Source organism: Pleurodeles waltl, chromosome 1_2 (genome assembly GCF_031143425.1).
Source record: "Pleurodeles waltl isolate 20211129_DDA chromosome 1_2, aPleWal1.hap1.20221129, whole genome shotgun sequence".
Classification (NCBI taxonomy): Eukaryota; Metazoa; Chordata; class Amphibia; order Caudata; family Salamandridae; genus Pleurodeles; species Pleurodeles waltl.
Window position 1 is genome coordinate 1,327,728,743 of NC_090437.1, and position 27,600 is coordinate 1,327,756,342.

Here is a 27,600-nt window from a genome sequence, read left to right on the forward strand (position 1 = left end):
CTCTCACTGAGGGTACACTCTAAGATACTTTGGCATATTGTCATAAAAATAAAGTACCTTTATTTTTAGTATAACTGTGTATTGTGTTTTCTTATGATATTGTGCGTATGACACTGAGTGGTACTGTAGTAGCTTCACACGTCTCCTAGTTCAGCCTAAGCTGCTCTGCTAAGCTACCATTATCTATCAGCCTAAGCTGCTAGACACCCTATACACTAATAAGGGATAACTGGGCCTGGTGCAAGGTGCAAGTACCCCTTGGTACTCACTACAAGCCAGTCCAGCCTCCTACACTTATCCATATTAAGGGGACAAGCAACTAAGGTAGCTAAATCAATAGCCCCCTCAGAGACTAACACAGCTTCTGTGGCCTCCCTAACAAGGCCAACCCCAACTAAGTTACCAATAGTGAGCCCAGCTACTCCCTTGGATTGACTATTAGTAGGTTTGCTCCCACCACCACTGCTATTAGTAGGGACACTAGGTGTAGCAGTAGGGGTTGTAGTGGTAGGAGGCTTGGTGCTTTTCTTTGGACAACTGGGATCTGTTGTCCAATGGCCTTTTACTTTACATAAATAGCACCATGGTTTCTTTTCTTCGTTTTGATTAAAAGAGGATTTGGGCCCACCACCCCCACCAGAGTGTTTTTGTGGGCCTGATGAAGACTCATTTTTAGATTTGTCCCCACCCTTGTCAGAAGACTTACCATCCTTCTTTTTGTTGCCATCTTTGTCACCCCCTGTATGAACTTTTCTGTTCACCCTTGTTCTGACCCATTTGTCTGCCTTCTTTCCCAATTCTTGGGGAGAGGTCAGATCAGAGTCCACCAAGTACTGGTGCAACAAATCAGACACACAATTATTAAGAATATGCACTCTCAGGATCAAGTTATACAGGCTGTCATAATCAGTAACTTTACTGACATGTAACCACCCCTCCAAGGCCTTCACTGAATGGTCAATTAAATCAACCCAGTCTTGTGAAGACTCCTTTTTGGTCTCTCTGAACTTTATCCTGTATTGTTCAGTGGTTAAGCCATAACCATCCAGGAGTGCATTCTTAAGAACTGTAAAATTATTGCCATCACTTTCTTTCACAGTAAGGAGCCTATCCCTACCTTTTCCACTAAATGATAGCCATAGGATAGCAGCCCACTGCCTTTGAGGGACATCCTGTACAACACAGGCCCTCTCAAGTGCAGCAAACCACTTGTTAATGTCATCCCCCTCCTTATAAGGGGGAACTATCTTGTGCAGATTCCTGGAATCATGCTCTTTTGCAGGATGACTATGGGGAATACTGCTGCTGCCACCATGGGTTTCAAAACCCAACTTCTGTCTTTCCTTCTCTAGTTCTAAAGACTGTCTATCCAAATCCAGCTGTTGCTTTTTAAGCTTCAGTCTGGTTTGTTCCACCCTCAACTTATTGAGTTCCCTCTCTAACATTCTGTCATCAGGGTTGGTGGGAGGGACATTCTTAGACACAGAAGTATGATGAGAATGAACAGAAGGAGACCTGTCCCTTACAGAGGACACCCTAACAGCTTGGCTAACAGAAACATCATTTCTACTGTGATGAGAATGAATGCTCTTGCTATGATGTGAGACAACACTATCTGTATGGTGTGACTCAACCTCAGTACCAAGTATGCTAGACTGTCTAGTAATGGGCAGGCTAGAAAGTTTCTTTCCTGATTCTTTTCCAGGGAGAGTCCCTGGATCAGATTGGGAACCATTAGCTACTTTTTCAACAGATGGGGCACTTTTAGCCTTATCTTGTTCTCTAAGCATGTTAAGTAACGATTCCAAGGAAGGATTCTTCCCTACACTCAAACCTCTTTCTACACAGAGACTCCTTGCTCCTTTCCAGCTACGGTGGTCATATGCAAATTTGGACAGATCAACATTTTGGCCTGTGCCAGACATTTTTAGAAAGAGTTAAAGTGATAGAAAAAGAGAAAAAAGTTTTCAGAACTTTTAGAAAGACAGAAAAAAAAGTTTTAAAACTTTTTAGAAAGTTAGAAGTACTTTTCAGCACTTAGAAAAGAGTGAAAAGAGGAAATGCAAAACTTTTTGGTTATGTGTATATACACTGAACTTGTTTTGTATATTTTTCTCTTATGAAAAGTACAATGACAAGAGTGGTAAGTAGTCTCAAAGTACTTATCCCACCGCTGCACAACCAATGTAGGAGGCTGGACTGGCTTGTAGTGAGTACCAAGGGGTACTTGCACCTTGCACCAGGCCCAGTTATCCCTTATTAGTGATAGGGTGTCTAGCAGCATAGGCTGATAGATAATGGTAGCTTAGCAGAGCAGCTTAGGCTGAACTAGGAGACGAGTGAAGCTCCTGCAGTACCACTTAGTGTCATATGCACAGTATCATAAGAAAACACAATACACAGTTATACTAAAAATAAAGGTACTTTATTTTTATGACAATATGCCAAAGTATCTCAGAGGGTACCCTCAGTGAGAGGATAATAAATATACACAAGATATATATACACAATACCAAAAATATGCAGTATAGTCTTAGAAAACAGTGCAAATAATGTATAGTTAGAATAGGATGCAATGGGGACACATAGGGATAGGGGCAACACAAACCATATACTCCAAAAGTGGAATGCGAACCACGAATGGACCCCAAACCTATGTGACCTTGTAGAGGGTCGCTGGGACTATTAGAAAATAGTGAGGCTTAGAAAAATAGCCCACCCCAAGACCCTGAAAAGTGAGTGCAAAGTGCACTAAAGTTCGCCAAAGGACAAAGAAGTCGTGATAGGGGAATAAGGCAGGAAAGAAACAAACCAACAATGCAACAACGATGGATTTCCAATCTAGGGTACCTGTGGAACAAGGAGACCAAGTCCAAAAGTCACAAGCAAGTCGGAGATGGGCATATGCCCAGGAAATGCCAGCTGTGGGTGCAAAGAAGCTTCTACTGGACAGAAGAAGCTGAGGTTTCTGCAGGAACAAAAAGGGCTAGAGACTTCCCCTTTGGTAGACGGATCCCTCTTGCCGTGGAGAGTCGTGCAGATGTGTATTCCCGCCGAAAGAACGCCAACAAGCCTTGCTAGCTGCAAATCGTGCCGTTAGCGTTTTTGGATGCTGCTGTGGCCCAGGAAGGACCAGGATGTCGCAAAGTGCGCCAGGAGGTAGAGGGTACGTCGCGCAAGAAAAGGACCCTCTCAGCAGCAGGTAGCACCCGGAGAAGTGCCAGAAACAGGCACTACGAGGATGCGTGAAACAGTGCTCACCCGAAGTTACACAAAGGAGTCCCACGTCGCCGGAGACCAACTTAGAAAGTCGTGCAATGCAGGTTATAGTGCCGTGGACCCAGGCTTGGCTGTGCACAAAGGATTTCCGCCGGAAGTGCACATGGGCCGGAGTAGCTGCAAAAGACGCGGTTCCCAGCAATGCAGTCTGGCGTGGGGAGGCAAGGACTTACCTCCACCAAACTTGGACTGAAGAGTCACCGGACTGTGGGAGTCACTTGGACAGAGTTGCTGGATTCGAGGGACCTCGCTCGTCGTGCTGAGAGGAGACCCAAGGGACTGGTAATGCAGCTTTTTGGTGCCTGCGGTTGCAGGGGGAAGATTCCGCCGACCCACGGGAGATTTCTTCGGAGCTTCTGGTGCAGAGAGGAGGCAGACTACCCCCACAGCATGCACCACCAGGAAAACAGTTGAGAAGGCGGCAGGATCAGCGTTACAGAGTTGCAGTAGTCGTCTTTGCTACTATGTTGCAGTTTTGCAGGCTTCCAGCGCGGTCAGCAGTCGATTCCTTGGCAGAAGGTGAAGAGAGAGATGCAGAGGAACTCGGATGAGCTCTTGCATTCGTTATCTAAAGTTTCCCCAGAGACAGAGACCCTAAATAGCCAGAAAAGAGGGTTTGGCTACCTAGGAGAGAGGATAGGCTAGCAACACCTGAAGGAGCCTATCAGAAGGAGTCTCTGACGTCACCTGGTGGCACTGGCCACTCAGAGCAGTCCAGTGTGCCAGCAGCACCTCTGTTTCCAAGATGGCAGAGGTCTGGAGCACACTGGAGGAGCTCTGGACACCTCCCAGGGGAGGTGCAGGTCAGGGGAGTGGTCACTCACCTTTCCTTTGTCCAGTTTCGCACCAGAGCAGGGCTAAGGGGTCCCCTGAACCGGTGTAGACTGGCTTATGCAGAATTGGGCACATCTGTGCCCAAGAAAGCATTTCCAGAGGCTGGGGGAGGCTACTCCTCCCCTGCCTTCATACCATTTTCCAAAGGGAGAGGGTGTAACACCCTCTCTCAGAGGAAGTCCTTTGTTCTGCCATCCTGGGACAAGCCTGGCTTGACCCCAGGAGGGCAGAAACCTGTCTGAGGGGTTGGCAGCAGCAGCAGCTGCAGTGAAACCCCAGAAAAGGCAGTTTGGCAGTACCAGGGTCTGTGCTACAGACCACTGGGATCATGGGATTGTGCCAACCATGCCAGGATGGCATAGAGGGGGCAATTCCATGATCATAGACATGTTACATGGCCATATTCGGAGTTACCATTGTGAAGCTACATATAGGTAGTGTAATGGTGTCCCCGCACTCACAAAGTCCGTGGAATTAGCCCTGAACAATGTGGGGACACCTTGGCTAGTGCCAGGGTGCCCTCACACTAAGTAACTTTGCACCTAACCTTTACCAGGTAAAGGTTAGACATATAGGTGACTTATAAGTTACTTAAGTGCAGTGAAAAATGGCTGTGAAATAATGTGGACGTTATTTCACTCAGGCTGCAGTGGGAGGCCTGTGTAAGAATTGTCGGAGCTCCCTATGGGTGGTAAAAGAAATGCTGCGGCCCATAGGGTTCTCCTGGAACCCCAATACCCTGGGTACCTCAGTACCATATACTAGGGAATTATAAGGATGTTCCAGCAAGCCAATGTAAATTGGTAAAATTGGTCACTAGCCTGTTAGTGACAATTTGAAAGAAATGAGAGAGCATAACCACTGAGGTTCTGATTAGCAGAGCCTCAGTGAGACAGTTAGTCTCTACACAGGTAACACATTCAGGCACACTTATGAGCACTAGGGCCCTGGTGAACAGGGTCCCAGTGACACATACAACTAAAACAACATAAATGCATTGAAAAATGGGGGTAACATGCCAGGCAAGATGGTACTTTCCTACAACCACCGAGCATAGCTGGTAGTAATGGAAGCTCCCATCACAGTAGGAATAGTTTTGTTCCTGCAGGCCAGGTTGCTAGGGTGCCAATTGTTAGGGAAAGGTCCCCCTCTGTTCATTCACATCATTCTTCTGTGTCAAAGCATTCGCAACCCACCCACCCTGATGACAGAATGTTAGAAAGGGAACTCAATAGATTGAGAGTAGAAGAGTCCAGGCTGGAGCTTAAACAGCAACCGCTGGCTCTAGACAGGGAATCCCTAGACTTAGAAAAAGAGAGACAGAGGTTGGGGTTTGGACCCCATGTTGGCAGCAGCAGTATTCCTGAGAGTAATCCTGTGAAAGAGCATGATTCTAGGAATCTGCGTAAGATAGTTCCCCCTTACAAGGAGGGGGATGACATTAACAAGTGGTTTGCTGCACTTGAGAGGGCCTGTATGGTACAGGGGGTCCCTCAAAGGCAGTGGGCTGCTATCCTATGGCTATCTTTCAGTGGAAAGGGTAGGGATAGGCTCCTTACTGTAAAGGAAAGTGATGCCAATAATTTTACAGTTTTGAAGATTGTACTCTTGGATGGATTTGGCTTAACCACTGAACAATACAGGATTAAGTTCCAAGAAACCAGAAAAGAGTCCTCACAAGACTGGGTAGACTTTGTTGACTATTCAGTGAAGGCCTTGGAGGGGTGGTTACATGGCAGTAAAGTTTCTGACTATGAAAGCCTGTATAACTTAATCCTGAGAGAGCATATTCTTAATAACTGTGTGCCTGATTTGTTACACCAATATCTAGGGGACTCAGATCTGACCTCTCCCCAAGAATTGGGAAAGAAGGCAGACAAATGGGTCAGAACAAGAGTGAACAGAAAAGTTCATACAGGGGGTGACAAGGATGGCAAGAAGAAGGATGGTAAGTCTTCAGACAAAGGTGGGGACAGATCTAAAAATGAGTCTTCATAAGGCCCACAAAAACACTCTGGTGGGGGTGGTGGGTCCAAATCCTCTTCTAATCAAGTAAAGAAACCATGGTGCTATTTATGTAAAGTAAAAGGCCATTGGACAACTGATGTCAGCTGTCCAAAGAAAAGCACCAAGCCTCCCACTACCACAACCCCTACTGCAACCTCTAGTGCCCCTAGTAATAGCAGTGGTGGTGGGAGCAAACCTACTAATAGCAAATCCAAGGGATTAGCTGGGCTCACTTTTGGTAATTTAGTTGGGGTTGGTCTTGTTAGGGAGACCACAGCGGCTGAGTTAGTCTCTGAAGGTGCCTTTGATTTGGCCACCTTGGTTGCTTGTCCCCTTAATATGGATAAGTACAAGCAACTTCCCCTAATCAATGGTGTTGAGGTTCAGGCCTACAGGGACACAGGTGCCAGTGTTACCATGGTAATAGAGAAACTGGTACACCCTGAACAACACCTACTTGGTCACCAGTACCAAGTGACAGACGCTCATAACAACAATCTTAGCCACCCCATGGCTGTTGTGAATCTCAACTGGGGGGGGGGTTACTGGTCCACTGGTAGACTGTCTACTAGTAAATGATTTAGAGACATCAGCTTGGGCAGAAGTGGAGTTGGAGGCTCATGCAGCAATGCTGGGCATTCCTGGGCATATGTTTGCTTTGACAAGGGCTCAGGCCAAAAATCAAAAAGGACAGGGTGACTTGGATCCTGGAAAAATGGACCAAGTGCTCCCAAAAGCTAGGGTTAGTAAGGGTAAATCCCTACCCACTATCCCTCCCTCTACAGATGATTCAACTTCTGAGGAAGAAGTATTTCCACCCTGTGAAGAACCTTCACCAGAGGAGCTGGTGTAGGAGGCTGGACTGGCTTGTAGTGAGTACCAAGGGGTACTTACACCTTGCACCAGGCCCAGGTATCCCTTATTAGTGTATAGGGTGTCTAGCAGCTTAGGCAGATAGATAATGAGAGCTTAGCAGAGCAGCTTAGGCTGAACTAGGAGACGAGTGAAGCTCCTACAGTACCACAAGTGTCATATGCACAATATCATAAGAAAACACAATACACAGATACACTAAAAATAAAGGTACTTTATTTTTATGACAATATGCCAAAAGTAACTCAGTGAGTACCCTCAGTATGAGGATAGCAAATATACACAAGATATATGTACACAATACCAAAAATATGCAGTATAGTATTAGAAAACAGTGCAAACAATGTATAGTTACAATAGGATGCAATGGGGACACTTAGGGATAGGGGCAACACAAACCATATACTCCAAAAGTGGAATGTGAACCACGAATGGACCCCAAACCTATTTGACCTTGTAGAGGGTCGCTGGGACTGTAAGAAAACAGTGAGGGTTAGAAATATAGCCCACCCCAAGACCTTGAAAAGTGAGTGCAAAGTGCACTAAAGTTCCCCAAGGGACAAAGAAGTCGTGATAGGGGAATTCTGCAGGAAAGACACAAACCAGCAATGCAACAACGATGGATTTCCAGTTGAGGGTACCTGTGGAACAAGGGGACCAAGTCCAAAAGTCACAAGCAAGTCGGAGATGGGCAGATGCCCAGGAAATGCCAGCTGTGGGTGCAAAGAAGCTGCTACTGGACAGTAGAAGCTGAAGATTCTGCAGCAACGACAAGGGCTAGAGACTTCCCCTTTGGAGGATGGATCCCCCACGCCATGGAGAGTCGTGCAGAAGTATTTTCCTGAAGAAAGACCGCCAATAAGCCTTGCTAGCTGCAAGTCGTGCAGTTAGCGTTTTTGGATGCTGCTGTGGCCCAGGAGGGACCAGGATGTCGCCAAATGCGTCAGGGGACAGAGGGGGCACCCAGCAAGACAAGGAGCCCTTTAAAAAGCAGGCAGCACCCGCAAAAATGCCAGAACAGGCACTACAAAGAGGAGTGAAATGGTGCTCACTCAATGTTGCACAATGGAGTCCCACGCCGCCGGAGGAAAACTCAGGAGGTTGTGCAATGCAGGTTAGATTGCCGTGGACCCAGGCTTGGCTGTGCACAAAGGATTTCTGCCGTAAGTGAACAGAGGCCGGAGTAGCTGCAAAAATTGCGGTTCCCAGCAATGCAGTCTGGCGTGGGGAGGCAAGGACTTACCTCCACTAAACTTGGACTGAAGAGTCACTGGACTGTGGGAGCCACTAGGACAGAGTTGCTGGATTCAAAGGACCTCGCTCTTTGTGCTGAGAGGAGACCCAGGGGACCGGTGATGCAGTTCTTTGGTGCCTGCGGTAGCAGGGGGAAGATTCCGTCGACCCACGGGAGATTTCTTTGGAGCTTCTAGTGCAGAGAGGAGGCAGACTACCCCCACAGCATGCACCACCAGGAAAACAGTCGAGAAGGCGGCAGGATCAGCGTTACAGAGTTGCAGTAGTCATCTTCGCTACTTTGTTGCAGTTTTGCAGGCTTACAGCGCGGTCAGCAGTCGATTCCTTGGCAGAAGGTGAAGAGAGAGATGCAGAGGAACTCTGATGAGCTCTTGCATTCGTTATCTAAGGAAATCCCCAAAGCAGAGACCCTAAATAGCCAGAAAAGAGGGTTTGGCTACTTAGGAGAGAGGATAGGCTAGCAACACCTGAAGGAGCCTATCAGAAGGAGTCTCTGACGTCACCTGCTGGCCCTGGCCACTCAGAGCAGTCCAGTGTGCCAGCAGCACCTCTGTTTCCAAGATGGCAGAGGTCTGGAGCACACTGGAGGAGCTCTGGGCACCTCCCAGGGGAGGTGCAGGTCAGGGGAGTGGTCACTTCCCTTTCCTTTGTCCAGTTTCGTGCCAGAGCAGGGCTGAGGGGTCCCTGAACCGGTGTAGACTGGCTTATTCAGAAATGGGCACCATCTGTGCCCATGAAAGCTTTTCCAGAGGCTGGGGGAGGCTACTCCTCCCCTGCCTTAACACCATTTTCCAAAGGGAGAGGGTGTAACACCCTGTCTCTGAGGAAGTCCTTTGTTCTGCCATCCTGGGCCAAGCCTGGCTGGACCACAGGAGGGCAGAAACCTGTCTGAGGGGTTGGCAGCAGCAGCAGCTGCAGTGAAACCCCGGGAAAGGCAGTTTGGCAGTACCAGGGTCTGAGCTACAGACCCGTGGGATCATGGGATTGTGCCAACTATTCCAGGATGGCATAGAGTGGGCAATTCTATGATCATAGACATGTTACATGGCCATATTCGGAGTTACCATTGTGAAGCTACACATAGGTAGTGACCTATGTGTAGTGCACGCGTGTAATGGTGTCCCCGCACTCACAAAGTCCGGTGAATTTGCCCTGAACAATGTGGGGGCACCTTGGCTAGTGCCAGGGTGGCCACACACTAAGTAACCTTGCACCTAACCTTTACCAGGTAAAGGTTAGACATATAGGTGACTTATAAGTTATTTAAGTGCAGTGGTAAATGGCTGTGAAATAACGTGGACGTTATTTCACTCAGGCTGCAGTGGCAGGCCTGTGTAAGAATTGTCAGAGCTCCCTATGGGTGGCAAAAAAAATGCTGCAGCCCATAGGGATCTCCTGGAACCCCAATACCCTGGGTACCTCAGTACCATATACTAGGGAATTATAAGGTTGTTCCAGTATGCCAATGTAAATTGGTGAAATTGGTCACTAGCCTGTTAGTGACAATTTGTAAAGAGAGAGCATAACCACTGAGGTTCTGGTTAGCAGAGCCTCAGTGAGACAGTTAGGCATCACACAGGGAACACATACATATAGGTCACAAACTTATGAGCACTGGGGTCCTGGCTAGCAGAGTCCCAGTGACACATAACAAACATACTGAAAACATAGGGTCTTCACTATGAGCACTGGGCCCTGGCTGGCAGGATCCCAGTGAGACAGTGAAAACACCCTGACATACACTCACAAACAGGCCAAAAGTGGGGGTAACAAGGCTAGAAAGCGGCTACTTTCTCACAGCTGGCAGCAGACACTGCTGAGCTTTTGGGTGGCGGGGGGCCTGCCAGAGAGGAGCTGAGTGTGACACAGCAAACCCGTCCCACATTAGAGGGTCTAAGACAGCAAGCTGTCAAACTGCAAAATGGGGATGTCAGTGACTCACATAGAGTTTACTGGGAGGACAACCTCTTGTACACAGAGGCAAGGGACCCAAAACCTGGAGCAGCCAGGAGATTGGTCATTCCCCTGCAGTACAGAGAGTTCCTCCTAACTCTGGCACACGACATTCCCTTGGCTGGACATTTGGGTCAGATTAAAACATGGGAAAGGCTTGTCCCCCTTTTTTACTGGCCTAGGATGTCAGAGGACACAAAAGACTTTTGTAAGTCCTGCGTGACCTGCCAAGCCAGTGGCAAGACTGGTGGCACTCCAAAGGCTCCCCTTATTCCACTGCCTGTGGTTGGGGGTTACCTTTGAAAGGGTAGGGGTGGACATAGTTGGCCCCCTTGACCCTCCTACTGCTTCAGGCAATAGGTTTATCTTGGTGGTAGTGGACCATGCCACAAGATATCATGAAGCAATTCCTCTAAGGACCACTACAGCACCTGCAGTGGCAAAAACCCTCCTGGGAATCTTTTCCAGAGTGGGCTTCCCAAAAGAGGTGGTATCAGACAGGGGTAGCAACTTTATGTCTGCATACTTGAAGGCCATGTGGAAGGAATGTGGTGTGACATACAAATTCACCACACCTTATCATCCACAAAAAAATGGACTGGTAGAGAGATTTAATAAAACTCTCATAGGAATTATAATGGGACTCCCTGAAAAACTCAGGAGGAGATGGGATGTCCTGTTACATTGCCTCCTTTTTGCTTACAGGGAGGTACCCCAAAAAGGAGTGGGCTTCAGCCCCTTTGAACTCCTATTTGGGCACCCTGTAAGAGGTCCTATAACACTTGTAAAGGAGGGTTGGAAACAAACTTTAAAAGCACCTAAGCAAGACATAGTGGACTATGTACTTGGCCTAAGATCCAGAATGGCGGAGTACATGAAAAAGGCCAGTAAAAACCTTCAGGCCAGCCAAGAGCTCCAAAAGCAATGGCATGACCAGAAGGCTGTTCTGATTCAGTACCAACCAGAGCAGAAGGTGTGGGTCTTGGAGCATGTGGCCCCAAGAGCACTCCAAGACAAATGGAGTGGACCCCTTCCCCTTTGTGAATGTCACCGAAAATATTTTTTCAGAGCAGGCAGTGGTCCAATGGACCACTGAGTACTCTGAAAAAATGAAACCAAATGGTTTCATTATTTTTTTGAATTGCAACTCGTTTTCCTTTAAGGAAAACGGGCTGCATTAAAAAAAAAAAAAAAACTACTTTATTAAAAAAAGCAGTCACAGATATGGAGGTCTGCTGTCTCCAGTAGGCCACCATCCCTGTGAGTGCAGGGACTCGCTATGGGGTCGCAATTTGCGACCCACCTCATTAATATTCATGAGGTGGGTCTTTGCGACCCCATAGTCAGTCACACAAGGTGTCTGAGACACCTTTCGGCGTGCACTTTTTTTACGAGTTGCAATTTGCGAGTCGGTATGACTCGCAATTTGCAAGTCGCAAAATTGTTTCTTGCTACATCTGGCCCTTTGAGTCCTAAGGCAGTGTGCATTATAGCACTTGTGAGGGCACAACTGCATGAGCAGATACACCCATGCCTAGTTCCATTGATACGCATTGCAAGTGTTCAGGAAGCCATGTTGAGACCATGTACTGGGCACTTGTCATTATGAATTACCCAGCTACATGATTGGTTCACTGAAGATTCTGGTGTTTCTCATCAAACACCTCGTCTTAATAAGTCCATACTGATGCCAATATCAGATTTATTCTGACATGCATCCAGAGGGCACCTTAGAGGTGACCCTCAAAACAAACCAGCCCTGTAGTGTGCTGGGTGGTTTAATAATACAGCCTGCCACCACAGGTTGTATTATTGGGCGTTCCCCCGGTTTCTGACCCCCGGCATGGGAACGCCCACACTCTTAGAGGCCAGAAACAATACCTGCTCAGCAGAAGGTGTTATCACCTCTTCCAGCAGGGTGGCTAGAAATATAGCATATCTGTGCCAGAGGCTTCAACTCTGCTGCTACCATCCAGTCCCCTAAACACCGCTAAATTCAGTATTTAGGGTCCCCCCGACACCAGAGAATCAGGTTAATCTATCTGGAAACAAAAGAAGGACAAAGAAGTGTCATCACCATTAAAACTGAAGACTTGCACTGGACTTGGCACTAAACCATGCATTGCTGCTGGAACCTCAACAATTGCTAAAAGCTGTGCATCTTCCCAATTCCTTGGAGAACTGTCCACCTCTTCACAAACAAGCTAGCATCTCCTTTGGGGGCAGGAGCCATACCCCTGCATGTGGGACACTGTTTTTTGCTGGTCATTAGGACCACCAAGGGAGTATCACATCAGGAGTAGCATTTGAGGCTACCAACCTGAACATTACCTCTCCACCTGGACATGGAAGGGAAGTAAAACCCACACTGATGGTGGTTCTTTGGACCCTGGCCACCTAGCACCTTATGTTACAAAGGGCCTACCCAAACTCGACTTATTAGTACTGTTATGCAGTAAATGATTTTGCTTTTCATAGGACACTATTACCCCATATGAGGCGCATGTCTCAAAACTGTCATTGATGTATTTTTCTGTGTTTCGTTTCAAACAACAATACCAAATGGTACTTACCTGCTTTTGATGATCTTCGTGTCTAAAATAATATAAGAAAGTGTGTTATTTGTATAAATTGGTCTCGGATTTCTTTCTTGAGTGCGTGTATAATTTCTAGACTCTATGAGTACAACAAACAGTCCCCTCTGCTAAGCCTAACCTGCTCAACTACACTACCACAAGTAGAGCACTTGGGATTATTGGAGGAGGCCCTGCAAAACCAAATATGGGTGGTCTGGTCTTTTGCACATTGTGCCCATACACTGGACAGCTACATAAAAAGCCAGCTCCCTACAGGTCTCTTCCCATTCCTGCTCTGAATTGGGTTTTAATCCAGTCTTTAGCAATAATATTTTCCATGCTTATATAGAGCCTGAAAAATATTTGCACTCACATCATTTTGAATGGCCACACTCCCAGAGTCTGTGCTCTGGCTGACTTGTATTTGAGTTTATGAATGGCAAATATAAAACCACCTTGTCAAATGTGTAGGTGCACACAACGAATGTAGATTTATAAATAACAAACAACATTTTTGACAATTAAGTGAACAAAAACCTGTTGTGAGCCTGATCCTAAAAAATAAATGTTTCTGTAAACGTTTTATGCAAACTCAAAATGGTACTTGTGCCCGAGGATGTGCAGCTTTTGCTTAATACATGTTGTTTTTTCCACATACTCTCAGTCACACCTTAATTTTTAATTGATTCCATTAATATTGGCAAAGGTAACTTCAGCTTAGGTGAATATCATAGGCTCACTCATAGACTTTTCTTTGCCTAGGAGTTCCTGGAGATATTACAATTATTTACCTGTATATATCACTTTGTCCTATATTAACAAGCTATTGTTATAGAGCAGGCAGTGACAATATTATGATACTATTACCATTTCAATCTTAATTGAGACAAATGTTTTTGCTTTTAGACATGGAAAGCTGCCTGCAATGCTCAGATGACCAGTGGCCCAATAAACAGAAGGACGGATGCATCCAGAAGGATCTGGTTTATCTCTCATATATTGATGGCCTTGGTGTGAGTTTAGTCTCCATATCTACTTGTTGCTTCATAATCACAGCTGGAGTATTGGGAATCTTTCTAACATACCGGGACACACCAATAGTCAAAGCTAATAACCGAGATCTCAGCTACACCCTCCTTGTATCTCTAATGTTAGCCTTTCTCTGCTCTCTCTTATTCATTGGACGCCCTACTCCATTGAACTGTTTGACCCAACAAGGTGCATTTGGGATTATTTTTACTGTTGCTGTCTCTTGTGTATTGGCAAAAACCATCACTGTTGTCATTGCCTTCAATGCCACAAAGCCAGGGAGCAGGTTAGGCAGATGGCTGGGACCTCAGGTATCTGCCTCTATGGTCATCTTGTGCACAATGGGTGAAGTACTAATTTGTGCCACTTGGGTGCTCACCTCTCCACCTCATCCAGACACTGACACACAGTCTGAAGCCGGCAAGATGATCTTGGTGTGTGCCCAGGGCTCTACCACTGCCTTCTACAGTGTGATTGGTTACATGGGCCTGTTGGCCTTTATGAGCTTTTTTGTGGCCTTCCTATCCAGGGACCTGCCTGATAGATTCAATGAGGCCAAATTCATCACATTCAGCATGCTATTGTTCTGCAGCACCTGGGTGTCCTTCATCCCAGCCTACCTCAGCACCAAAGGCAAATACATGGTGGCCATGGAGATCTTTGCTATGTTGGCTTCCAGTGCTGGGCTGCTTGGCTGTATATTCATTCCCAAGTGTTACATCATTCTGCTCAGGCCCGATTTAAACACAAAAATTCTAGTAGATAGGAGCAATTTATAGTCAGAGACATTGTTTTAATGTGCTTTTCAAAACTGCCGGGTATTAGACACATCTCATCTTTTAAAAGAAGTGTTGATAGCTCTTTAAAATGGTATGTACAACAATGTATGAGCTTATATGCAAAATGAATGTTACAAGCCCCATAGGTTAAACAATTAAAATGTGTTGCAAGATTCCTGCACTACTAAATTCATTTCAAATTCTTCAATGTACTTTCATCACTATTTTGTTAGGTCACTATCAAAATGTTTATGATTTACACTGTCAATACATTTAAGACCTGGCTTTATCTAAAACTCAATATTGTGATCCTGCAGTGCATATGGCTTGTAGTTTACAGTGGAGGTTGAGATGCGGTAACTCCACCCCCACTAGCAGCAAATCACACACTGATTACACAAAAATAAGCTAGTGTGCATGTCGCCTGATTATGGAATGTCCAGCCAGTGAGAGAAGATGATGGTATGGTGGCTCTGAGACGTTCCAGTTTATTCTGGCAGTATCCCTTTTTTTCCATTCCTGAATGCTGGGATGTTCCCAAGATTACCCTCATCTACTATATCTATGTGGCATGCCAGAAGGAAATCCAAAGAAATATGGAGAAATGGCATGATGCTTCTGAGATATTGTGAGTTTAATTAGATATTTTACCGTTATAGGTGGTGTATTCAAATACTGGTTGTATTTGCTGGTTCTTTTCATTGACATTCTCCATTTTCCTTCACTGAATGATAATTCTTGTTTCCTGAAATGTTGCATCCAATTTGAAATGACCAATGTGTGGGACTTAGTGGTGCTGTGAGGCTGAGAGCACACCTCCTGTAAAGGCTTCATAATTTGAACTGTTTTACAGCCATCAGATGGTCCAAGTGCAGAGTACAAAAGTTCTGACTGGGAAGAGTCTAGGTAAAAGTTTTTTTTTATTATTATTAATTCGGTCTAAATTTAGACCATTGCAATACAATAAAACAATCATACATAGCAAAGATAAAACTTGTGACCATCATTCAAAAATGCCATACAATTTAAGTTAAAAATGCATCTGTAAAAACTGTTAAAACCATAATTTCACACATAAAAACAATCCTAGTAAAAAGAAGAGAAATTCAAACACCAACAATATACGATATGATGTACTATAAGAATATAAAATAATCCACAATTTTGGGCTGCATTCAATATCAATTACACTGCACTATAAAGAAATATATATATTTTTTTTAAATAAAGTCACCAGAACCATTAATTGATGATAGTTAAGAATAAACTATGCAATCCCAATTCCATATCCTAAAGCCCCCCAGAGAGCCTGAGATATTTAAAATCCATACACTGGTTAGATAAAATTTCCCATCACAATTGAAATACATGACACCTCACTAGCCTAAAAATCTGCTAGGCTTGTCCAAGTGAATCTAGTTAGAGTCCCCATCCATAAGCTAAAAAATATACCAAATCAACTCAGAGCCCCGATGCTAGGGTGAACCTATAACGGATGGACCAAGCTGCAGGCAGATATTTGGTGACTGCGCTTACTACCAGCGTAGATGGGTCATATTTGCATATTCTGAAAGCATTAGCTCGGTCCTGCAAAAGTAAAATCTTGCACAAAGCGATGATCCACCTCCCTCTGGGGCTCTTATAAATGGGGCAAAAGAACAGCACGTGCTTGGGTGATTCCTTGCATCAATGATAGTTTATGCATCTATCGATTGCTTGTCGACCAACGGGCCATTAAACTTTTAACAGGTAAGATGCCATATCTTAGCTGGAGGAATAAGGCGCGGGCAAGCGCAGGTATGGGGAGGTCCATGAAATTCTCGGCCGGGGTTCATGTTTAACCTGCAGAAACTTTGCAGTTAACCGGCCTACCCCATTGCGGTGGAAAAGCTCATAGTTGTTTTTCCCCCAGAACCTCCCTTTAACCAATTGTCTAGCATTGGCAGGGATCAACTCGGGGTACATCCAATAGTGAGGGAGACCTAACTTATCCCAGGTGGATTTCATCTCCCTCAACCATAGGATTTTTTCCCCACCCTGCAGGGATGTTATGAGATCTCTTATTGCCGCCCTAAATGGTTAAATTTCATCCGTTTTCCATATTCGAATCCAATATAAAAGTGGTCTCAGATACTAAAGACGCTGTGTCTTTGATACTATTTAGAACTAGATCGAATCTGAGAGGGATCATTTGTGTGCCCTTCCCTAACCTGGATACATGTCTGAGAAAATGATTTTCTTTGGTTTGTAAAATATCCAGTTGTCTGTAGGAGCCCCAGAGTTCTGCTCCATACAGGGCCGCAGCACGGATTTGGACTTTGTAAATCTCGGAGATTGGGTTCAACAGGGAACTCACTACAGCTCTAGCCTTGCGTTCTAGTGCCCCGCCTCTTTGGCTTATAATGAGTGCCCTTTTTCGAATGGCTGCCTCCCATCTGCCAGAGTCCGGTAGCCTAATGCCTAGATAATCGAACTCTGAGACTCTTTCCAGAGGGGTTGAATTCATTACTATTTTTGCACATGATCTCTTTCTCGAGGCACTGAATAACATACATTTTGTTTTCTTGACACTAACATCCAGCCCATAATCTCTACAGAAAACACAGAATTGATTGACCACATTTTGGATTCCCATCGGTGATTTAGCTAACAGGATAGTGTTGTCCACATAAAGCAGGCACGGTATTTTCTTCCCAGCCAGCTTGGGCAAATCGTTGGTGCAATTCTCTAAATATTGTATGCAATTGTTTATGAATAGGAGTAAGAGGGTAGGGGCTAGAACACATCCTTGTCTGACTCCTCTTTTAATGGCTATTGGGTCTGTCAACTCACCATCCTCACCACACCTAATTTGTGCATAAGTATTCTCGTGCAGTCGAACAATGAGTTTCAAAAGACCTTTTGGAACACCCATATTGGATAGTGTCGACCACAGCAAATTTCTGGGCACCAAATCAAATACAGCTCTGAGGTCAATACAAACTGCATACAGGTCCCCCCCCTAAGTCCACATTCTTCCATTTGGCTGCTAGGAACCTCAGGGCTTGATCCATGGTGCTAACTGTGGGTCTGAACCCTGCCTGTAGATCGGAGATAGCTTCAGACTCTGAGATCCATTCATCCAGATGGGACAGGATTTGCTGCGCAAACATTTTTGGGGAGTTGTCAAGTAAGCATATCAGACGGTAGTTGGCAGTATCACTGGGACTACCTTTTTTTAAAAGGGGGACTATCTCTGCAGCTTTCCAAGAGCGCGGGACGGGGGCTCCTGCCGCAACTGCGTTACAGACTAGGTTTAAGAAAGGGGCCCATATGTCAGGTCTTGTCTTGTATAGGTCCCCAGGAATCTTGTAGGGACCCGAGGCCTTTCCCCAGTTCAAAGAAATTATTGCAGCTTTAGTTTCAGCTAAAGTAAATTTTATAGGGGTGGCCCCGGCAGTCAAGCTGTCATCGGGATTCCTAAAGGTGGCTACGGATGGTCCTTCATATAATCGACCAAAGTGCTCAGTCCACACTATGGGGAGGATTGAGGTACCAGGCTGGGAGGATGAGTCCCCACTGTCGTCTGCTATTAATTTCCAGAACCTGGAAATATCATTTACTTTTGCAGACTCCAGGATGGCTACCCATCTAGACTCCTCCCAACTGCTATGCGCCCTACAACATTCCTGTTTGTAATCCTTCCTTGCTTGTTTCATATGCACTGCGTGACCCCCTCGCAGGGTTCTCAGTAACTTATGCTGGGCTTCCCTACATGAGTTGCTAAACCACCCTGCGCTGCGCTTCTTTCTAGGTTTGCTAACAATCTCTTTAGTAAAAAAATGCTTTAAAGCAGAGGTTCCCAATCTGTGCGCCGTTGCACCCTGGTGCGCCTCCAAAACTACCCAGGGGCGCCACGACGTGAATCCTCAATATTCCGAGTGCAATTTATTTCGTTTTTCTAGCTGGCTTTCAAACATGTTTTGCTAAGATGAAACTCCCTCTAGTACCACTAGATGGCAGTGCGACATGCAAAATAGCACAGGAATTGCTCCTATCTGTCAGAACAGTTAACACAAATTTTCAGTAATGCAGAAATAAAAACTGAGGCACGTTTTGGACTTTAGTATGTACGATGTCACTTTTAAGGAAATTGTGGTATTGTTTTAATAATATATTTTATTTAATCCTGAAGGGCACTGTTTTTAGCCTTGTTAATGTTAGTTGGTGGTTAGACGTTTTAACATCTCTTGTAGTGTATGAATAAGTTCTTATAACTATGATAGTATGCAACATGTTTAATGCATAAATGTGTTTTTACTTTTTTGATATGGTGTTATGTGGATCTCCATCTGAGTTTTGTACCATAATAAAAACTGAATTGACACGAACTGTGACACACGACTATAGTGAGAAGGAATCAGAGACTGCAGACAAATACTGAGGTCTGAGACAGGAGAGTGCAAAGACTCCATCAGACGCTAGAAGAGACAGAAGCAGAGTTAAGATAATGGTGGCTGCTGGAACATTTAGTAAAGTACTTTAGTAAAGTACTTGAAAGTGAAATATAGTAGAGCTGATTAGTGGAGCTGCATTCTTATATATCAAAAGTAGCTCCTTGACAACTAGAATGACTTGAAAGGGAGCTCCCTGTGCTGGAGGCAATTTTTAAGGAACAAAACATAGTTTTAAAGAAAATCATTCTGCAGACCACTATGCTGAAGAGCATTGTTTCTGTCTTAACCAATGAAAGTTTTTTTTTTATTAAACAACTGTTATGTTTTTATTTTATTTTGTTACATCTATGATTATAATACCTTCATAGTTCCTACCAAGTATTTTTGAGGGAACAAAATGGAAGAACTCCATAGGCCGGGCTTACAAGCCCCCCGCTGTAGGAGGCTGGACTGGCTTGTAGTGAGTACCAAGGGGTACTTGCACCTTGCACCAGGCCCAGTTATCCCTTATTAGTGTATAGGGTGTCTAGCAGCTTAGGCTGATAGATAATGGTAGCTTAGCAGAGCAGCTTAGGCTGAACTAGGAGACGTGTGAAGCTACTACAGTACCACTTAGTGTCATATGCACAATATCATAAGAAAACACAATACACAGTTATACTAAAAATAAAGGTACTTTATTTTTATGACAATATGCAAAAGTATCTTAGAGTGTACCCTCAGTGAGAGGATAGGAAATATACACAAGATATATATACACAATAGCAAAAATATGCAGTATAGTCTTAGAAAACAGTGCAAACAATGTATAGTTACAATAGGATGCAATGGGGAAACATAGGGATAGGGGCAACACAAACCATATACTCCAAAAGTGGAATGCGAACCACGAATGGACCCCAAACCTATGTGACCTTGTAGAGGGTCGCTGGGACTATTAGAAAATAGTGAGAGTTAGCAAAATAACCCTCCCCAAGACCCTGAAAAGTGAGTGCAAAGTGCACTAAAGTTCCCCTAAGGACAAAATAGTCGTGTTAGAGGGAAAATGCAAGGAAAACACAAATCAGCAATGCAACAACGATGGATTCCTGACTGAGGGTACCTGTGGAACAAGGGGACCAAGTCCAAAAGTCACAAGCAACTCAGAGATGGGCAGATGCCCAAGAAATGCCAGCGGTTGGTGCAAAGAAGCTCTTACTAGGCTGAAGAACTGTGAATACTGCAGGAACGACAAGGGCTAGAGACTTCCCCTTTGGAGGATGGATCCCCCACGCCTTGGAGAGTCGTGCAGAAGTGTTTTCCCGCCAGATGGACGCTAACAAGCCTTGCTACACGCAAATCGTGCGTTTGGCGTTTTTGGACGCTGCTGGGGCCCAGGAGGGACCAGGAGGTCGCAAATTGGAGCTGCAGAGAGAGGGGACATCGAGCAAGACAAAGAGCTCTCACTGAAGCAGGTAGCACCCGGAGAAGTGCCAGAAACAGGCACTACGAGGATGCGTGAAACGGTGCTCGCCGAAGTTGCACAAAGGAGTCCCACGTCGCCGGAGACCAACTTAGAAAGTCGTGCAATGCAGGTTAGAGTGCCGTGGACCCAGGCTTGGCTGTGCACGAAGGATTTCCGCCGGAAGTGCACAGGGGCCGGAGTAGCTTGCAAAGTCGCGGTTCCCAGCAATGCAGCCCAGCGAATTGAGGCAAGGACTTACCTCCACCAAACTTGGGCTGAAGAGTCACTGGACTGTGGGGGTCACTTGGACGGTGTCGCTGGATTCGAGGGACCTCGCTCGTCGTGCTGAGAGGAGACCCAAGGGACCGGTAATGCAGCTTTTTGGTGCCTGCGGTTGCAGGGGGAAGATTCCGTCGACCCACGGGAGATTTCTTCGGAGCTTCTGGTGCAGAGAGGAGGCAGACTACCCCCACAGCATGCACAAGCAGGAAAACAGTCGAGAAGGCGGCAGGATCAGCGTTACAGAGTTGCAGTAGTCGTCTTTGCTACTATGTTGCAGGTTTGCAGGCTTCCAGCGCGGTCAGCGGTCGATTCCTTATCAGAAGGTGAAGAGGGAGATGCAGAGGAACTCGGCTGAGCTCATGCATTCGTTATCTGAAGTTTCCCCAGAGACAGAGACCCTAAATAGCCAGAAAAGAGGGTTTGGCTACCTAGGAGAGAGGAAAGGCTACTAACACCTGAAGGAGCCTATCAGCAGGAGTCTCTGACGTCACCTGGTGGCACTGGCCACTCAGAGCAGTCCAGTGTGCCAGCAGCACCTCTGTTTCCAAGATGGCAGAGGTCTGGAGCACACTGGAGGAGCTCTGGACACCTCCCAGGGGAGGTGCAGGTCAGGGGAGTGGTCACTCCCCTTTCCTTTGTCCAGTTTCGCGCCAGAGCAGGGGCTAAGGGGTCCCTGAACCGGTGTAGACTGGCTTATGCAGAATTGGGCACATCTGTGCCCAACAAAGCATTTCCAGAGGCTGGGGGAGGCTACTCCTCCCCTGCCTTCACACCATTTTCCAAAGGGAGAGGGTGTCACACCCTCTCTCAGAGGAAGTTCTTTGTTCTGCCATCCTGGGCCAGGCCTGGCTGGACCCCAGGAGGGCAGCTGCCTGTCTGAGGGGTTGGCAGCAGCAGCAGCTGCAGTGAAACCCCAGGAAGGGCAGTTTGGCAGTACCAGGGTCTGTGCTACAGACCACTGGGATCATGGGATTGTGCCAACTGTGCCAGGATGGTATAGAGGGGGCAATTCCATGATCATAGACATGTTACATGGCCATATTCGGAGTTACCATGGTGAAGCTACATATAGGTAGTGACCTATATGTAGTGCACGCGTGTAATGGTGTCCCCGCACTCACAAAGTTCAGTGAATTGGCTCTGAACAATGTGGGGGCACCTTGGCTAGTGCCAGGGTGCCCTCACACTAAGTAACTTTGCACCTAACCTTTACCAGGTAAAGGTTAGACATATAGGTGACTTATAAGTTACTTAAGTGCAGTGTAAAATGGCTGTGAAATAACGTGGACGTTATTTCACTCAGGCTGCAGTGGCAGGCCTGTGTAAGAATTGTCAGAGCTCCCTATGGGTGGCAAAAGAAATGCTGCAGCCCATAGGGATCTCCTGGAACCCCAATACCCTGGGTACCTCAGTACCATATACTAGGGAATTATAAGGGTGTTCCAGTAAGCCAATGTAAATTGGTAAAATTGGTCACTAGCCTGTTAGTGACAATTTGAAAGTAATGAGAGAGCATAACCACTGAGGTTCTGGTTAGCAGAGCCTCAGTGAGACAGTTAGGCACCACACAGGGAACATATACATGCACACCTATGAGCACTGGGGCCCTGTGTGACAGGGTCCCAGTGACACATACATATAGGCCACAAACCTATGAGCACTGGGGTCCTGACTAGCAGGATCCCAGTGACACATAACAACCATACTGAAAACATGGTGTTTTCACTATGAGCACTGAGGCCTGGCTATCAGGATCCCAGTGAGACAGTGAAAACAGTGACAAACACCCTGACATACACTCACAAACAGGCCAAAAGTGGGGGTAACAAGGCTAGAAAGAGGCTACCTTCTCACACCCGCCCCTCTCGCCAAAACAAAAATAACACAGTGGGGAGCCGCAGCCAACTGTTAATAGGTCAAGGGAGCCACGGGTCGAAAAGGTTTGGGGACCACTGCTTTAAAGAGTCAAACAGTTCGGTATGCGTTGCTAGAAGCCCATCACCGTCCTCTAAATACCAAAGCATATGCTCCATTTGATCTGCTAATAAGCTATACATTGATGTGAGGGGACCAAGAGAGGTGTTGACAGACTCCCAATTAACATTACGTCTGTTATCCGTCATAGCCAGCTTTTGAGCATGTGCCTTAGGGTGGGAAACTTCGAGCAAAGGCAGCAAACCCCTGGTCGATAAAATCAGTGGATCGTGGTCACTTTCTTTGTGATCTAACACCCTCATGTCAATCAGGTTAAAGTTATTTTGTGGTCTAATGAACAAAGAAATTGATTTAAAAAAAACAAGGTACTTAATTTCAGGGACATTTCTTCAGAGGAACGTGACAGATCGGGTAGATTCCACCCTTGAACAGAAATTTATATTCATACTATGTAACACTTTCACTTTTTGTTTCTGTAAATTCAATACAAAGAAATAAACTGTCACATCAGGACGATGACTCACACATAAGGGCATATTTAAGTGCCCCTAGTTCCATTCTAAAGCCACATTAGCATCATTTGATAATGCTAATGTGGTGTTAGAAAGTCAAAAACGCCATGCCATATTTACAAAGTGGTGCAATGCATGCATTGTGCCACTTTGTAAACCGTTATGCTAACTTATGCCTGCTCCAGGCATAATGTATGCAAAGGGGCGTTCCGCTGTAGGGGGGGCGGAAAAAAAAAGCGCAAGGACATTTTACAGATTTCCTTGCATCGTGTTTTTCTGCACTTTTAACGCCTGCATAGAGCAGGCGTTAAAAGGGGGCATGCCATTGAATACAACATTTTGCCACTGCTCCTGCAGAGAACATCAATAGCGTAAACAAATTATGCTATAGCCCCCTACCCTGCACCATGGGGCGCCTTATTTTAAATACGGCGCACACATGGTGGCGGTAGGGGGCACTTAAGGGCAGCACCACTTTTCTTAAATATGCCCCAATCCCCTAACACACTGTTTCCCCACCCTCTCTGGAAGAAATGCAACAATACCCTGAAACCAATCATAATTGAAATATGTATTCTGTTCTCCTTTATTTTCTTATATAATCCCTTCCAAAAATATTTCTGAAAAACCAATAAACAGTTTTAAACTTGGAACTAGAAATTGGTTCTGTAGTATATATTCACTGGCGCAAAATAGCACTGAGAAATGCTGTCTGAGGTGTCATCTGGGCAGAATGAGTCTGAAGTCTCTATGTACATTCCTCAACAAAAGGTGGTTGGGTCCATGTAAAAGTCTATGGGGCAACAGCCTCTAAGAAGAACCCAGTATAAACAGACACACAAGTGTTTCATTTTATTTTTAATAATTGGATGTTTGATTGTCACAGATTTTGTATATCGAAATGTTTGTAGTTAATAATAGTTGATTACAAACTGCATACTTGGTTTTTAACTGACAAGAACTGCTTGGAGTAAATCCATGAAACACATAACATTTGTGTGGGTTTTGTTATAATCAGGTTTGTGATTAAATACATAGATCATTCTCTGTTTGGACTGGTTGGAGCCTTCTGTTTATGTTATTACTGTAGCTGGTGACATCCACCATGTTTTCCTGGTGTTCCACAGAAGCTAAAAACACCGGTTCATGCCATGAGATGCTACACAATAGAAATAAAATCCTCATGAAGAGGGATGCAGATGTATTAAGGTTTCTGAGAGAGAATCAGGGAAAATATTACTAAAGGAAAATAACTTGTTGTACCAAAGGATATTCTTTACCATTAATTCTTTGCTTGGACCATGCTTGAACCATGCTCAAAAGCACTACTAAAGGCGGGGTGGTGAGGAAACCAGATTATTTATTCCAAACTTTAAAAATCATTTTGCATAATTGTCCTCTGTGATACTCAATGTCATAGCAGTGCAGTGCAAAGTAGTGCTGTGTAGCTCAGGTAGCAAATGGATTGAACGTGAGGATTGGAAACATCCTGCTTTTGCACTGCTTTCTCCTGATATGGGTCATCAAATGAAATACATTGTCACTGATACCAAATTTAGAGTTCATATAAACATGAAGACGTGTTTTTAATCTAAGAACAAGACTGCACAATGTCTCCTCTTCCTGGGAAGGGCGAGGATGTAGAATGAATGCAGGTAACTGAAATGTTAGGTGAAAGGTGGATCTCAAGCAGCAAGCACAATCTTTGTCAGGGTGAACCACAAAAGTCAGTAAATTAACCTATGCTTAACCCTCTGGCAGCTTGGCACAAAAGCATTCAGGGTTTCCTTAAAGACACTGTGTTAAATACTGTATTTATACAGGACACAACCAGTAACAAAATTAAAACACAGAACAAAACCCCAATGCAGAAAAATTGAAAAAATATTAATAACTTAAATGAAGCCAAAAAAGACTAAATTCAATCAATAGAAGCAGAGTTATGCGTTTTTAAAGTTTAAGTTAAAAATAGAGCCAAAAAGAGCATAGTGCCAGCCACAGGTATCAGGTCACACAAGACTTGGGCAAAGTCAAAAGTTAAGGCTGACCGTGACTGAGCGCAGTTCGGACAAGTGAAGTGGAATGGACCGAGTCTTGGCTTACTTTCAAACTTACAAGAATTTCCACAGAAAAATGTCTGATAAATTAACAATCAGCGGGCAAGGTGGTGGCGGTGTCTGAGGTTGAGCCTGCGACGTTGACAAACTGCTATACAAAGTCACTTTTTTGGAAGTTAAAAATCTCTACTGAGACGAAGCTTAAGGCTATCGCTGATGAGGACTCCATGGAACTGGATACCCTTCCCAAGAGGAACCACTGAACAGGATTTGTTGCTGCTGAATTGAACGTAGCAGGAACTTCCTGTGAATTCAGGTTGACTAGTGATGTACTCCTTGTGAATCCACGAGCAGGTAGGTTCTGATCTCCTGTCAGTTATCACACAACCTTTTAATGGAAAATATTCCACACCAGTTTAGAAACATTGGTAATATTTATCGAAATCAAACAAGGCCAAAATAACAAAAATCCAAAACACACAAGTCAAGATATGAATTTTCAAAAGAGTAAGGGCCAGATGTAGCAAAATGCGATTTTGCAAAACGGAAATTGCGAGTCGGTGCGACTCGCAATTTCCGATTCGCAAAATCGTATGCAGAATGGTGTCTCAGACACCTTCTGCGAATCTCAAGGGGGTTGCAAAGACCCACCTCATTAATATTAATGAAGTGAGTTGCAATTTGAGACCCCCTTGAGATTCCCTGCACTCACAGCGATGGTGGCCTGCTGGAGACAGCAGACCTCCATGACTGTGACTGCTTTTTCAATAAAGCTGTTTTTTTTTTTTGTATTGCAGCCCATTTTCCTTAAAGGAAAACGAGTTGCAATACAAAAAAAAATTAAACCATTTGGTTTCGTTTTTTCAGAGTAGGCAGTGGTCCATTGGACCACTGCCTGCTCTGAAAAAACATTTATAGCGACATTCACAAAGGGGAAGGTGTTCCATGGGTACCCCTTCCCTTTTGCGAGTGAGTTAGCACCCACTTCAAGAGAGTGCTAACTGCAAATTGCTTTGCAACCGCTTTCACGGTCACAAAGCAATTCTGCATCGCGGTGTGAGTAGCAAATAGGAAGGGAACACCCCTTCCTATTTGTGAGTCGCATTCCCATTTTGTGAGTTGGTACCGGGAATGTGCATCGCGATGGCCGTTTTGCATGGTGCACACTGCGATTTTCGCAGTTTGCGCCATGCAAAACGGTTACTACAGATGGCCCAAAGAGTCTCACGCCATGGAAAACAATGGAAACAGTGATTTTGCACAAAGTACCTGGTTTGCGTCAAAAATAAAGCTGCACGTGCGAGTGTGCATTGGAAAAGTCAGCGATACGTTGATTCCTTACTTGCAAGTGAGGCAGTGCGTCATTTATTCTCTGGCTGGGTAGGCAATGCACCATTTTTCTCCCTCGCAAGAGAGCGATGCATCGTTTTCCGGACTGGGGACCTCAGATCCGCACCGATTGTAGGAAAGTACCATCTTGCCTGGCATGTTACCCCCATTTTTCACTGTATATATGTTGTTTTAGTTGTATGTGTCACTGGGACCCTGGTAACCCAGGGCCCCAGTGCTCATAAGTGTGCCTGAATGTGTTACCTGTGTAGTGACTAACTGTCTCACTGAGGCTCTGCTAACCAGAACCTCAGTGGTTATGCTCTCTCATTTCTTTCCAAATTGTCACTGACAGGCTAGTGACCATTTTTACCAATTTACATTGGCTTACTGGAACACCCTTATAATTCCCTAGTATATGGTACTGAGGTACCCAGGGTATTGGGGTTCCAGGAGATCCCTATGGGCTGCAGCATTTCTTTTGCCACCCATAGGGAGCTCTGACAATTCTTACACAGGCCTGCCACTGCAGCCTGAGTGAAATAACGTCCACGTTATTTCACAGCCATTTTACACTGCACTTAAGTAACTTATAAGTCACCTATATGTCTAACCTTTACCTGGTAAAGGTTAGGTGCAAAGTTACTTAGTGTGAGGGCACCCTGGCACTAGCCAAGGTGCCCCCACATTGTTCAGAGCCAATTCCCTGAACTTTGTGAGTGCGGGGACACCATTACACACGTGCACTACATATAGGGCACTACCTATATGTAGCTTCACAATGGTAACTCCGAATATGGCCATGTAACATGTCTATGATCATGGAATTGCCCCCTCTATGCCATCCTGGCATAGTTGGCACAATCCCATGATCCCAGTGGTCTGCAGCACAGACCCTGGTACTGCCAAACTGCCCTTCCTGGGGTTTCACTGCAGCTGCTGCTGCTGCCAACCCCTCAGACAGGCAGCTGCCCTCCTGGGGTCCAGCCAGGCCTGGCCCAGGATGGCAGAACAAAGAACT